Source organism: Piliocolobus tephrosceles, chromosome 14 (genome assembly GCF_002776525.5).
Source record: "Piliocolobus tephrosceles isolate RC106 chromosome 14, ASM277652v3, whole genome shotgun sequence".
Lineage (NCBI taxonomy): Eukaryota > Metazoa > Chordata > Mammalia > Primates > Cercopithecidae > Piliocolobus > Piliocolobus tephrosceles.
Window position 1 is genome coordinate 27,483,535 of NC_045447.1, and position 15,107 is coordinate 27,498,641.

At 39.5% G+C, this 15,107-nt stretch overlaps 1 protein-coding gene across 4 annotated transcripts in view; it reads left to right on the plus strand.

Annotated features, from left to right (window-relative positions):
- The window catches only part of ECPAS (Ecm29 proteasome adaptor and scaffold), a 127,476-nt gene that overhangs the window by 18,236 nt on the left and 94,133 nt on the right, over positions 1 to 15,107 (plus strand). The gene's annotated exons all lie outside the window — the stretch shown is intronic.

The following is a 15,107-nucleotide window of genomic DNA, read 5'->3' on the forward strand; positions in this document are numbered from 1 at the left end:
TTTTAGTAGAGACGGGGTTTCATCATGTTGGCCAGGCTGGTCTCGAACTCCTGACCTCGTGATCACTTACCTTGGCCTCCCAAAATGCTGGGATTACAGGTGTAAACCACTGTGCCCTGCCTTTTTTTGTTCTTTCATATGCTTTAAGGTTCCTTTCAAGCTTTAAAGTTCTGTGATTAAGAAATTTTTTTTCTTGTCTTTAAAACATGGATTTTTGAAAAATATTTGCTCTGTATACTTTTTTTTTTCTTTTTCTTTTTGGTACAGGATCTTGCTCTGTTACCCGGGCTGGAGTGCAGAGGCGTGATCTAGCTCACTGCAGCCTCAACCTCCTGAGCTGAAGTGATTTTCCCACCTCAGCGCCCTGCATAGCTGGGACTGCCGGCACTCACCACCACGCCTGGCTCATTTTTCAATTTTCTGTGGAGACGGGGTCTTGCTGTGTTGCCTAGGCTGGTCTCAAACTCCTGGACTCCAGTGATTCTTCTGCCTTAGCTTCCCAGAGTGCTGGGATTACAGGAGTGAGCCACTGCATATGCTGGCCTGTATGCTGTTTTTTTCTAATCAAAAAATGTATTTTCACTGAAAAATATTTGCAAAGTATTAAGAACAACAATTACTGATGTATTTTCTTTCCCTTTTTATATAATTATAAAATAAAATTATCATGGAATATATATATCCTTTTAAAAATAATGAATTATTTCAACCACGAAGGAAAGTATGGAGAGTAATGTTGAGATGGAGTTTTTTTGCTCTTGTCGCCCAGGCTGGAATGCAATGGTGCGATCTCGACTCACTGCAACCTCCTTCTCCCGGGTTCAAACGATTCTCCTGCCTCAACCTCCCGAGTAGCTGGGATTACAGGTGCCCGCCACCATGCCTGGCTAATTTTTGTATTTTAAGTAGAGACGGGGTTTCACCATGTTGGCCAACCTGGTCTCAAAGTCCAGACCTCAGGTGATCCACCCATCTCGGCCTCCCGAAGTGCTGGGATTAGAGGGGTGAGCCACCGTGCCCAGTCTTGGAGAGTAACCTTATTAACATTTATGTATATCTGACTCATCTTTGTCAAATTTTTACATTTTTTGCTATTAGCTTCAGGTCTTGTATTTTATTTTAATTAATTAATTAATTTATTTATTTTGAGATAGAGTTTTGCTCTTGTTGCCCAAGCTGGAGTGCAATGGGGCGATTTTGGCTCACTGCAACCTCCACCTCCCGGGTTTAAGCTGTTCTCCTGCCTCAGCCTCCTTGTATTTTTAGTAGAGATGGGGTTTCTCCATTTTGGTCAGGCTGGTCTCAAACTCCCGACCTCAGGTGATCCACTCTCCTTAGCTTTCCAAAGCTTTGGGAATACAAGCATGAGCCACCATGCCCGGCCTTATTTTTTTAAAGAAATAAACATTGCAGATGTAATTAAAACACCCTGTTTTACTCCTTATCATATCATTTTTCTTTTCTTCCCTTTTTCCTCTCTTTCCTCTTCCCCTCCTTCCCTCTCCGTTCTCAGAGATTGTCATTGCCATGATGTATATATCATACTGTATATGTATTGCATTTAAAAACTTTCCATAAATGAGACTAAACTGTACATATCTTTCTGCAACTTATTTTGTTTGCTATTAGATTTTTCAGATATGGTCTTGTTGGCTCATGTGACATACAATCCTTGTTTATTTATTTCAATTGTTGTGTGACTCTGCATAATTTATTCCTTATCCTATTGACCGATATTTAGATTGTTTATATATTTTTGCTTTTACTAATCCTGGGCTGTGAACACTTTCACACATGTGTCCTTGTGCTTGTCTCTTCCTGGGAGAGTTCCTTTTATCTTTTTTCCTTTTGAGACAGGATCTTGCTCAGTTCTCAGTTGCCCAGGCTGGAGTGCATGGACATGATCACGACTCATTGCAGGCTTAAGGGATTCTCCCACCTCAGCCTCCTGAGTGCTAAGTAGCTGGGACTACAGGTGCATACCACCATGCCCGGCTAATTTTTTATTTTTGTAGAGATGGAATTTTGCCATGTTGCCCAGGCTGGTCTTGAACTCCTGAGCTCAAGCGATCTGACTACCTCAGCCTCCTAAAGTGCTGGGATTAAAGGCGTGAGCCACCACACTCAGCCCCTGGGAGAGTTTTTTTCTAAGACAGTGTTACATAAAGTGTTGTCTGAGCACTGGGGAATTATTTCTGGCAAATAAGGAACTTGCCTCAAAATGTAAATCAACTATCACTGTTAATTTATTTACCAGCACTTCTTATTCTACCAGCACTTTTTCAATAAACGGTGTTCCTCATCTCTTTGCTGACTGGTGATAAACAGTTTGTAGATGGGCTTCTTGAATGGCAGAATTACTAGGTGGAAGGGTATGTTCCTCTTCAACTTTGCTAGGGATGTCTTTTTTTTTTTTTTTTTTTAATACTTTAAGTTCTAGGGTACATGTGCATAACGTGCAGGTTTGTTACATATGTATACTTGTACCATGTTGGTGTGCTGCACCCATCAACTCGTCAGCACCTATCAACTCGTCGTTTACATCAGGTATAACTCCCAATGCAATCCCTCCCCCCTCCCCCCATGCTAGGGATGTCTTTACTGCAGAATTGCTCTTCAGAGATTGTATTGATATGTACCCCATCAGTAGTGAACCAGAGTTCTTGGTTTGTTTCCCATCTTTGCCAACATTTGGTACTGTTAGATTTGAATCTTTTTTTTCTGATGTGTAGTCCCATTTTTTTCTTCTCTGATTCTTAATGGCATTTTTGTCAATCTCAAGTTTCCGTGTATTCCCAGTTCTCTTTCTGTGTTCTCTGTTTTAATCTATTGATTCGTCTATGTGCTGACAGTTGCATTTGCCACACTGAATCTTAATTGTCATAGCTTTGTAAGTCTTGAAATCTGATTGAGCCACTTCTACCTCACTTTTATGGAAAATTGACAGTTATTCTTGGCTTTTTGCTGTTACATATTCTGTTCCATTCATATTCCATAGGAATTTTATAATTTTTTTCAGCTTTCACAAAGCACTGTTTTCTGTAGAGAATGTTTGACTGTGGGGGGCTTCCATCTTTGCAATATTGAGTTTATCTGTGAGCATTAGTACTGTTTACCAGATATTTCTAGTTCTCTCTTTTGGGCACAAAATAGAATTTAGTGCTGGGACAGAGTGAAGGACATGCGATTAGTTTCACCACAGAAGGGTTGAATTGAGCCAGAAGAATTGAGGATATGGCACTAACTAGCAGTGTTTGAGATGGTGTTGGCTCTGTCAACCAACTCCAGTGAGCAGAGCCCTCCTCCTGATCTATGATTGAGGCGTAGTCCAGGTGAGAAACTAATGTTGGTTGTTTTTAAGCCATGGAGACTTGGGGGTTATTATCACTAACCTATCCTGACATGGAAATCCATGAATGTAGTTGGGCGTGGTGGCTCATGCCTATAATCCCAGCACTTTGGGAGGCTGAGGTGGATGGATCACCTGAGGTCAGGAGTTAGAGACCAGTTTCACCAACATGGTGAAACTGCATCTCTACAAAAAATACAAAATTAGCCAGGTGTGGTGGCACATGCCTGTAATCCCAGCTATTTGGGAGGCTGAGGCAGGGGAATCGCTTGAACCTAGGAGGCAGAGGTTGCGGTGAGCAGAGATCGCACCACTGCACTCTAGCCTGGGCGACAGAGTGAAACTCTGTCTCAAAAGAAGGAAAAAACAAAACAAAACAAAAAAACCAAAAAAATCCATGAATGTTATGCTTTTGCATTAATTTAGATCTTATAAATTATAGTTAGGATCATAATTTTCTCTGTAAAGGACTATGACATGTTTCATTAGATTTATTTCCAAATAACTTGTAGTTTTTATTGCCATTGTTAATTATACGTTTTTAAAAACTACATTGTCTGATACTTTGTTCACATTCATCTCAGTTGACTTCTGTACTCTAATCTTGTATGCAACATGATTAACTTTCTTAGTTTACATACCCTATCCCATAAATATCATGTAATCTGTGAGTAATGACAGTTTTTAGTATCTCCTACTTCCATGTTACATTTTCTAGCGGTTCAGTTTTATTTGCTTAGAAGTGATGATAGTGCACATCTTGTTTCTGATTTTGTATGAGATATATTTCCTGTAGATTTTACATAGATGCTTTTTGTCAGGTTATGAAAATTTTTTTCAGTGATGGTTATTTCCAGCTCCACATTTATAAACTACTCTTTGGGACAGATTCTGCTAATCATATTTTTCAGACTCCCTTACCATCTAGCTTCTTGTTTTAAGGTATCTTTTCCTATCTCGAAGTAATGAGAATATTCTTTATTTCTCTAGAAACTTTATTGTTTTACCTTTGACATTTAGATTTATGAGCCATCTGGAATTGATTTTCTTTTATGTATAATGATATGGCTTGGCTCTGTGTACCCATCCAAATCTCATCTTGTAGCTCCCATAATTCCCATGTGCTGTGGGAGGAATGCAGTGGGAGATGATTGAATCATGGGGGTGAGTCTCTCCCGTGCTGTTCTTGTGATAGTGAATGGGTCTTAGGAGGTCTGATGGTTTTAAAAACAGGAGTTTGCCTGTACAAGCTGTCTCTTTGCCTGCTGCTATCCACGTTAAGATGTGACTTGCTCCTCCTTGCCTTCTGCCATGATTGAAAGGCTTCCCTAGCTACATGGAACTGTAGTTCTCCATTAAACCTCTTTCCTTTGTAAATTCCATAGTCTTGGATATGCCTTTATCAGCATCATGAAAATGGACTAATAGATATGGTGTGAGGTAGGGATTAAATATTGTTCTCCCATATTGTAATATGGTTGATCTAACACCATTTTTTGGAAAGACCATCATTTACTTACTGCATTGCAGCGACACCTCTGTTGTAAACCAGGTGACTATATACATATTTGTCTTTTATGCATTTTCTATTTTGTTCAAGTGGTCTACTTATTTTTTGTTAGCATAGTACACTTTTAATTACTGTAGTTTTTATTTTATGTGTTTAGTTTTTTGAGACAAGGTCTTGCTCTGTTGCCCAGGCTGGAGTGCAGTGGCATGATCATGGCTCACTGCAACCTCTACCTCCTGGGCTCAAGCAGTTCTCCCACCTAAGCCTCTCAAGTAGCAGGGACTACAGGTGCACGCCACCACGCCCAGCTAAATTTTTTTTTTTTTTTTGTAGGGATGAGGTTTCACCATGTTGCCCAGACTGGTCTCAAACTCCTGAGCTGAAGTGATCAGCCTGCCTTGCCCTCCCAAAGTGCTGGAATTACAGGGCTGAGCCACTGTGCCCAGCCTACTGTAGTTAGCCTTGAAATCTGACCAAAGTCCTCTAGCTGTTTTTTCTCTTCAAGATAGTTTTGGCAAATCTTGATCCTTTGTATTTCTTTAAATTATAGAAAGAATCAACTCTTTTTTTTTTTTTTTCTTCTAGTGGTGTCCACACTTTTAAAAATTATTCATCCATTCATTCATTGATTGATTGAGATAGTATCTTCTTATGTTGCCCAGCCTGGCCTGGAACCACTATAGGCTTGAGCCACTGTGCCTGGCTCTAGGATCAGCTTTTTTAGTGTTACCCAAGATACCTGATGGATTGTGCTTGGATTGTATTGTCTATAGATGAATTTGGGGAGAATTGACAGCTTATTAATATTTTCTAATCTGTGAATATGGTGTATCCTTTAAGTTTGCCTTAATTTCTCACAGTGGTGTATTTTAGTTTTCTGTGTAGACGTCTTACACATTTTCCCCTAGATTAATTCCCAGCTATTTGATGTGTTTTGATGTCATTGTAATAGGTGTTTTCAAATTTTGTTTTCTAATGCTTTATTACTATTATATAGGAAATCAATTTATTTGTGTGTTTTGTTATTCTATTAATTTTTCCATAGCTTGTTTTGGATTTTTTGTGTACCAATCATTATCTTTAAATAATGAAAACGTTATTTTTTCCTTTCTAATCTTAATGCATTTTATTTTTCTTTGTCTTATTGCTCTGAATAAAACTTGCAGTATAAATTTGAATAGATTGGTAATAGTGAACATCTTTGCCTTGTTCCTGAACTCAGAGGAAAAGTGTTCGATATTTTACCTTTAGATATAATGTTTGCTGTAAATAAAAATCTCTTATCAGATTAAGGAAGTTCTGTTTTCTTCCTTGTCTATTCAACATGAATAGTTTGTTCCCATCTGTTTAGCATGAACAGATGTTGAATTTGATCAATTCAAATTTTGTATATATCGATCATATGATTGTTATTCTCTATTGTGTTAATGTGGCAGATTACACTGATTTTAAATGTTAAACCAACTTTGCATCTTTGGAATAAATCCAATTTTGGTATGATGTATTATCCTTTTTATGTGTCACTGGATTTGACTTACATATTTTTTACTTATGTATTATGATTTAAATATTATTTTATTATCTCATTTGCCTCAATATTCATGAGAAATATCTTTTATTTGCTTTTATCTTTCTTTCTGGGGATACCCTTGTTTGGTATCAAGGTTATTCTGGCCTCTTAACATCAGGGATGTGTTCCCCTGCCATCCCCTTACCCCACCTTTTTCTCTTCTCTGGAAGAAGTTATGAAGGAGAATTTGCCAGTGAATTCATAAGGTCCTGGCACTTTTTTTGGGTAGGGAGGTTTTAAATAATACAGTCCATATTTGTGGTAATTTAAAATGAACCAGTTTTTTAAAGCAGAATTTATAATTGCAAGTTGTGTCATTGTAGTCTGTCTTTAGAAGTAATTAAAAAAAACCCTTGAAATCATGTAATTATGACTTTGTACTAAGTTATGCCTCCATATGATGAGCTCTTGTGTCTCTGAGGTATTGTCACATGGGATTTTTAGCTTTCTGGCCTGGCTCAGTTTTCTTTTGGTGGTAGTACATGGGGTTATTAACATACCTAGCATAGGATTCCTACTGTAGGTGGGATTCTACTGATAATTCATGTTTTGTTCCCAACTGATGGAATGTGTGTTCTCAAATATTTTGTAGACTCCTGATTTATTAAAATACTTATTTTTATAGTAGTAGTCAGCTTTATTTTAAAAGGAGGTAAAGTTAGCCAGATATGATGGCTCATACCTGTAATTCCAGCACTTCGGGAGTTTGAGGCAGGAGGATTGCTTGAGGTCAGGAGTTCACAAGCAGCCTGGGCAACGTAGACCTCATTTCTACAAAAAATACAAAAACGGAAAAGATAATTTCTTCTTGCCACTGAGCTTAAGGGAAAAAAAAAGAAAAAGGTAAAATTAAAGGAATAATGTATTCTGAGAGGTAATAATTATATATAATGTTTATGTAACATACAGAAAATTTTTATATCATATATAATTACTCTGTGAAACCTAACTGGTTAAGGGCATAGCCCTCCACTAGACTGAATCGACTTCATACGCCACCTACAAGTTCCTGTGATCCCAGAGCCACCCTCACTTTTGAACTGTTGGATACAGATTTGGGGGTCTCCATGGCCCCCCCTCAGGTTTAATCATTAGCTAGAATGAGTCAGAACTCAGGAAAGCCCTGTATTTATGGTTATAGTTTTTTAGAAAAGGATACACGTTAAAACCAGCCAAAGGGAGAGACATGTAGGGCAAGGCCTGAGAGGGTTCCAGATGCAAAGTTTCTGTTGTGTCAGGGTACTTTCCTGGCACAGCGATGTGTGCTAATACACACAATGCACTGCTGATCACAGAAGCTCACCAGCTTGCCTGAACTTTGGTGTCCTGGGTTTTATTGACCAGGCATGATGATTGATTGAATCATTGCCGATGTGACTAAATTTCTAACACCCCTCCCCCTCCAACCTTTCCCCTTGCCCAACTCCCCTAATCACCTGGCTGAAACCTGCAAGATGGTTAGTCTTTCTAGTGTAATCAACCCCCATCCTAAGTTCTCTCTTAGCATGAACAGTCTAGGGGCCCACTATGAGTTACTTCCTCAGCGTAAGTTATCAGATGTGATTAGAGGGTCCTGCCATGAATAACAAAGGCACTTCAGTTACTGGGGAAATCCCAAGGGTGTAGCGCTTTCCTCTCAGGAACATGGACAGAGGCCACCAAAATTCTTTATTACACAAGAATATAAAAGCTGCACATATAATATGATAGCCATTATAACATTATATAATGTTTCACAACATTCTCGTGAAGCAATCTTATGCTGTTCGTAATAGACAAGTACTTTAATAACCTTAGGTTTAGTTTACTAACTAAAACCAGTAATGTATCTGACATGAAAATATAGGTCCATTGGCTCCTTTATATCATAGACTCTTGGAGAGAATCATTAATTGGGCTTTCACAAGTCTATGTTAATAATAATTGTATAGTTTATAAATAATTGCCCATTTGAAATTGTCCCCATAATATATGCAAAGGAGGAATTTTATACTTTTTTAATGTGTGTTTCTCATATGTGTGTATGTATATGCACACAAAATCTAGATACTTCTTTTAGCAGAAATTCTCCTTAGTTGGTTGATATGAAATAAAGGATGTTTTCCTAAATCACATTCGTAACTGAAGATTTGGAAAACTATATATGTTTGTATTTTTTCAGTGATTAGACACTGATGTAAATGCTATCGGGGTAGGGGGAAGAAAGGATAGGAGATTTATTTTTGATTTGTTTGATTGTGTGGATTAATGCTGCTGTAAATTTATATTCACTAACCTCAATTGGGTCCTTTACACTTTCTTCACATTTGTAGTTCATTTTACGAAACAAATTTTTCCTCTCACTCTGTGGCAGGCCTTTTCCTACCATTGTCACACTGCTGACTTGCCCTCTACTCTCCAAATCTCAGAAGAAGACTTTGCCTTCTATTTTACAGAAATAATAGAAACCATCAGAAGGGAATTCTTTCAGGCCCTTCCATAAAATTTGTAACATTGATTTTATCAACACCAGTCTTCCGGTTCCCTCCTATTATAATGGCGGAGATGGTCTTCCTGTCCTATGTAAGGTAATTTCTCAGACCTTGTGCTGAATCCTAATCTCTCCCATATTCTCAGGGTCACAGTCTAATAGTTTTTTCCCTCTTCAATTTCTCTTTCTCTAGTGGCTTTTTCCTGTTGCTATTTAAATGTGCTCAGGGCTCTTACTTGATTGAAATAATGAAAAATAACTGTTCCCCTCCCCTTTTCATAACTACAGGTTTCTAAAGAGTTGTCGTTTACTGTATTCCTCACATCATTTTTAATCTTCCACTGATTCCTGTAGCCTGCACAGTCTGCTTTTGTCTCTACCACTTCATTGAAACTACTCGAGCCAAGGTCAGGTGTGAACTCTATTGCTAAGTGAACTGGGTTCTTTTCAATTCTTACCTTGCATGATCTTTTTGCATTATTTGAAATGGTTGACTGCTGTCTCCTAGGAAAATCTTTCCTAATTATTCTGACCCCATGTTTTCTTTCTATTTTTGTGTGTTGCCTACCATTCCCTTTTTCAGACTTTCCTTCTGCATTTAAATGCTGTTGTTTGCAAACAGTCTGTCCCAGGCCTTCTGTTATTTTCTTTCTACATGCAGTTATCATGTACCTGTGAGGTAAGCCTCGACAACATCCGTGCCTCTTCCCTCTTCACTCTTTATACCCATGACCACCAAGCTCTGGTGCATGGTGGAGTTTCAGTAGATACTTGAATGAGTGACCTAGATAGGAGAATGAGTGCTTGACTGTAAAACTGGGAGGGTGCTGGGCCTTGAAGGAGGAGAGAATTTTGATGAGCAGGGAGGAGGAGGAGAAAGGTTGAATTGCAGCTGGTCACATATGGAATTAGCCTCTTATTCATAGTAGTGAGTTCTCTCTAGTGTTGTTTTCTGACCTTTGAATTTGTGTGTTTTTCCATTTTTGTAATAAATACTGCCTGAATGAGATACATTCTGGTGAACCTTTGGATATTCTTTCAAATAAAACTTCCTGAATAAGGTATAGTATATATAGTATGTGTACCCGATAGAAAAAGGGTCATTCTTGGAGACAGTTGTATGGTATAGGCAAGGATTTTTAGACTAAAGGTCAGAAGACTCCATTCTTATTCTTACTCTGTTGCTAATTACATCTGTGACCTTGGGCAAGTCCTTAAAACTCACTGTGCTTTTTTATGTTATATAATCTTTCAGTCTTCTTCAGTTCTGTTTTGAATCCAGTACAAATCTTTCTTTATGCAGCCTTCAAAATAAATTTTCTTCTTGACTTGGGGGTAGTCATAAGATTGTTTATAATAATTCATTAAACCGTGCATTTGTTTTGAATGATTTTCTGTATGTATTGTTACACAGTTAAGAAGATATTAAAAACCCACAAAAGACTTGTTTCCTACATCCCTCCATATAGCAAAAGAAAATTCCAGATGGATCGAAGAGTTGAATGTAGAAAGCAAAATCATAAGTGTACTTGGAAGAAAACATAGATAAATATACCTGCCAGGAGACTCCCAGTTTACCCCTAGCTTCAGTGATTGTCTAGTAGGACTTACAGGATTCAGCATATATTTGTACTCCCAGCTAAGATTTAGTATAGCAAGGTCACCAAAGGGAAAAGTCATGTGAGTGAAGTTTGGAGGAAACCAAGTGCAAGCTTCCAAGAATCTTCTGGTGGAGTCACACAGGACATGCTTGATTCCTCCAGAAGTGATTGTGACAGCACATGTGAAATGGTATCCACCAGAGATGGTCATCAGAGACTCGGTGCCTCAGGTTTTTATTTGGAGCTGGTCATGTTTGTACCTTCTTCCTAAAATGAACCAAAATTCCTCCCTGAAGGGAAGCTGGTATATAAATAACATTATTTGTACAGACAGGCACAGTGGACCACTCTTAGCAGTTCTGGAAATGATGAGAACCCTGCCGAAATCCAGGTTTCAGATGTTAGCCATGGACCAGCCTCAGCTAGAAAGCACGTCTTTCTTTTTTTTTTTTGAGACGCAGTCTCGCTGTGTCGCCCAGGCTGGAGTGCAGTGGCGTGATGTCCACTCATTGCAAACTTGCAAACTCCGCCCCCTGGGTTCATGCCATTCTCCTGCCTCAGCCTCCCAAGTAGCTGGGACTATAGGCGCCCACCACCATGCCAGGCTAACTTTTTGTATTTTTAGTAGAAACGGGGTTTCACCATGTTTGCCAGGATAGTCTCGATCTTCTGACCTCATGAGCCGCCCGCCTCAGCCTCCCGAAGTGCTGGAATTACAGGTGTGAGCCCCCACGCCCAGCCGAAAGCAAGTCTTTCTATAGGTAGTAGTCCTAGGTCTGTTTTAACTCTTCTCTACACAATATAATATTTAAAAATATTTTGCAGTGAAAATGACTTTTCTAAGCATGCCTAGAAACTCAGAAGTCATATAGGGAAGGAATGGTAAGTTCAACTGTACTCAGAAGACTTAGGCCGGGTGCAGTGGCTCATACTTGTAATCCCAGCACTTTAGGAGGCCAAAGTGTGAGGATTGCTTGAGGCCAGGAATTCAAGACCAGCCTCTGTCTTGAGGCCAGGAATTCAAGACCAGAGACCTCTGTCTCTACAAAAAATAAAAAATCAGTTTGGTGTGGTGGCGTATGCCTGTAGTCCAGGCTCCTTGGGAGACTGAAGTAGGAGAACAGCTTGAGGCCAGGAGGTTGAGGCTGCAGTGAGCCGTGGTAGCGCCACTGCGCTCTAGCCTGGGTGACAGCAAGACCCTGTCTTATTAAAAAAAAAAAAAAAAAAAAAAAAAAGAAAAGAAACGTAGCATTTAGTTATATCTGTAGATGTTGACCTTTCTTCCTTTTTGTGAGATTTGATCAAGCTTATCTTTTATTTAAGTATAGATGGGTCTGTGAAGATGACCTAACAGTGTTAGACTGATTCACCTTAAAGCAGGTAGAAGGCTTTTCTTTTTCCTCTGGTATACCTAGCCTGTTTTAGCAGGACCCTCTCACATGGTGGTTGGTGCTCTTTCTTCCCATTCCCATGTTCTCATAATTTTATTGTGTTTAGGATGTCACATTTGCTTGTCTTGTGAGGGAGAGAAGATGTTAGGTACTATGCTGGGCATACATAGAAGCATCCAAATGATTGCATGAAAAGTAACAAGGACCAGATATTCCACACCCTCCTGCTGCTGCTGCCTACCCCCCGCCCCCGTCCCCCACCGTTTTCTTTAACTTTGACAGAGATTCTCTAGGTCAGTTTATTATGAAAAGTTTAATTTTCTGCCTTTGTCCACAGAACAGTTCTTTTCCAATTTCTGTAGCTCAGATTTGTAGTTTCTACGGCCTAAGAGCTGTAAGGCACTAAGAAGTTGCTCCCTGACTTGTAACTTCCGCAAACACTGTGGGTTGAACTCAGCATTCCTGAGAACTTCTTTTACAGCAGCATTCAGCGTTTATCAGATAGAATCACTGGTAGTCTCAGAATGAGCCTGTCTTTCTTTCTTTCCTCCCTTCTTTCTTTTTGTTATTCATTTTTTAAACTAAACTTGTGACTTTTTTTGGATTTTACCAGTTTTTCCATTAAGGTCCTTTTCCCCCTGCCCCAGGATCCTGTGCAAGGCACCATTTAGTTGTGATGTTTTCCAGCTTTCTTTGGTCTGAGATAGTTTTTTTTAGTCATTTCTTGTTTTTCATGATCTTGAAAGTCCTGAGGAGTACTGGCCAGGTGTCTTATGGAGTGTCCCCCAGTTTGGGTTTTTCTGTTGTTTTACTCATGATTATATTTGGGTTATGGGTTTTTGTTATGAATGCCAGAGAGGTAAAATGCCTTTCTTGTTACATCATTTCAGGGACACATGATATCTATGTGACATCATGAGGTTAACCTTCTTACTGGACTAAGATAGTATTTGGCAGTTTTCTCTACTGTGAAGTTAACATTTCTCCCTTTTCGTATTCTAAGGAAGCAGTCACTAAATCTAGTCTGCCCTCAAGGGGGAGGGTGGGCAGGAATTAAGCTCCACCTCCTATAGGGGGAAATAGCCACATACATTATTTTGAATTTTTCCTATAAGAAAAATTTGCCTCTCCCCTCCCCCCCCCCATTTCTTTAATCATTCAATAATTATTTCCATCAGTATGGACTCATGTAGATTTGCATTTTGGCTTGTAATCCAACGCTGTTATTTATTTTGTTCCTTCTACTGTCATGGCTTGGGCCATTAGGAGTTCTTTCAGGTTGGTTCCTGTATCCCTTTGACTTGTTCCATGTTCCATTTCTTTATTTTTGAGATAGAGTCTTACTGTGTCACCCAGGCTGGAGTGCAGTGGCACCATCATGGCTCGCTGTAGCCTCAACCTCCCAGGCCCAAGCAATTCTACCTCAGCCTCTGGAGTAGCTGGGACCATAGGCACTTGCCAACATGCCTGGCTAATTTTTTCTTTTTCTTGTAGAGATGGGGATGTCTCTGTGTTGATCAGGCTGGTCTTGAACTCCTGGCCTCAAGCAATCCTCCCTCCTTGGCCTCTCTAAGTGTTGGGATTATAGGCATGAGCCACTGTGCCCGACCCCATGTTCCATTTCCTCTTAGGCACTTCAAGACGCTTCAGGCTCATCTTGTTTTTGCCCTGCCCCAATCCCTAGACTCAGACCTTTTTCCAAGCAGCGTGGTTCCTTTTGCTGGAGTATGGTATTGAAAAACAAGATCAAGTCTGGGTGTTGGGTATGCTTGTTGCTACTAGGATGTCATTGCTTCTGCCCCTCTCAGAATTGACCGATCGATCTGTTGATCTATCTGTCTGTCTATCCATGTATCTGTCTACATCTCTGTCATTGATCCATCTATTGAGCAATCTGTATCTATCTAATCTGTCTTCCTTTAGAAAATTATTGTGGGAAATTTCTGGCAAACACAATAGTAATTCTCAGTATCTGTTACGAAGCTTGAATAATTATCAATTACTGGCAATCTTGGTTTTACTTATATAACCCCTCCCCAGTATCTTCTCTCTTTTTTTTTTTAAATTTTTTATTCTTTTTGAGACGGAGTCTGGCTCTGTCGTCCAGACTGGAGTGCAGTGGTGCAATCTCGGCTCACTGCAAGCTCCGCCTCCTGGGTTCACACCATTCTCCTGCCTCAGCCTCCCGGGTATCTGGGACTACAGGCACCCGCCACCATGCCTGGCTAATTTTTTGTATTTTTAGTAGAGACAGGGTTTCACCGTGTTAAATATAGGATGGTCCCGATCTCCTGACCTCGTGATCCACCTGCCTCGGCCTCCCAAAGTGCTGGGATTACAGGCGTGAACCACCGCGCCTGACCGTCTCCTCATTATTTAAAGAAAATTCTACTGGCTATTATTTCACCTGCAAATATTTCCATCTTTATCTCTAAAAAATGACTCCTTCAAATACATATTTTAAATTGAAGTATAGTAGATACAGTAGAAGGTATGGAAGTGTAGAGTTTGAGGAATTTTTGTAAATGTATTTATCTCTGTAATCACGCAGATTGAAATATAGAACATTTTTAGCTCATTAGAAAACTCCCTAATTCCCATTGACAATTTTTGTAGGGACCTTTAAAAAACAAGCATAACCACAATACCATTATAGTACCTAAAACAATTTTAACAGTAATTCCCTAAAATCAAATACCTAGTTGTTTGCGTAGGCTCCCCTTTCATCCCCATCTTCCCGCTTGCCCCAGCAGTGTACTCGTTGAAGAAGTTGCCTTGTCTGTAGTTTATCACAGTCTGGGTTTTGCTGCGAGTATCCCCATGGTGTCATTTAACATGTCTCTCATAGTGACTTTCTTGGGGAAACTTGGCTGTTTCTTTCTAACTAGGTAACCCTAACACAGTAATGGGCAGTGATCCTACCTTTGGAGAAACTTCATCAGTAAGATAATTTCACCAGGGATAGATATATTGTCCCTAATAACTGATGGTATCTGATTAAAGTTTTGCTGCCTTGCTCTACTAACTAGTTCCAGAAGATGCCTTCAGAAATCTTGTATCCTTTCCAGTATCCAGTTAAAACTGAATAACCTTGCCATGTGGGAGAGAATTTTTTTGTTCTTGGTTTTGTTTTCTTCCATTCTAAAAGGTAGACCAGGATAGAACAATTAACCTTTTTGGTGTTTTGTAGCTCTGTCAAAACATCTGTACAGGGCT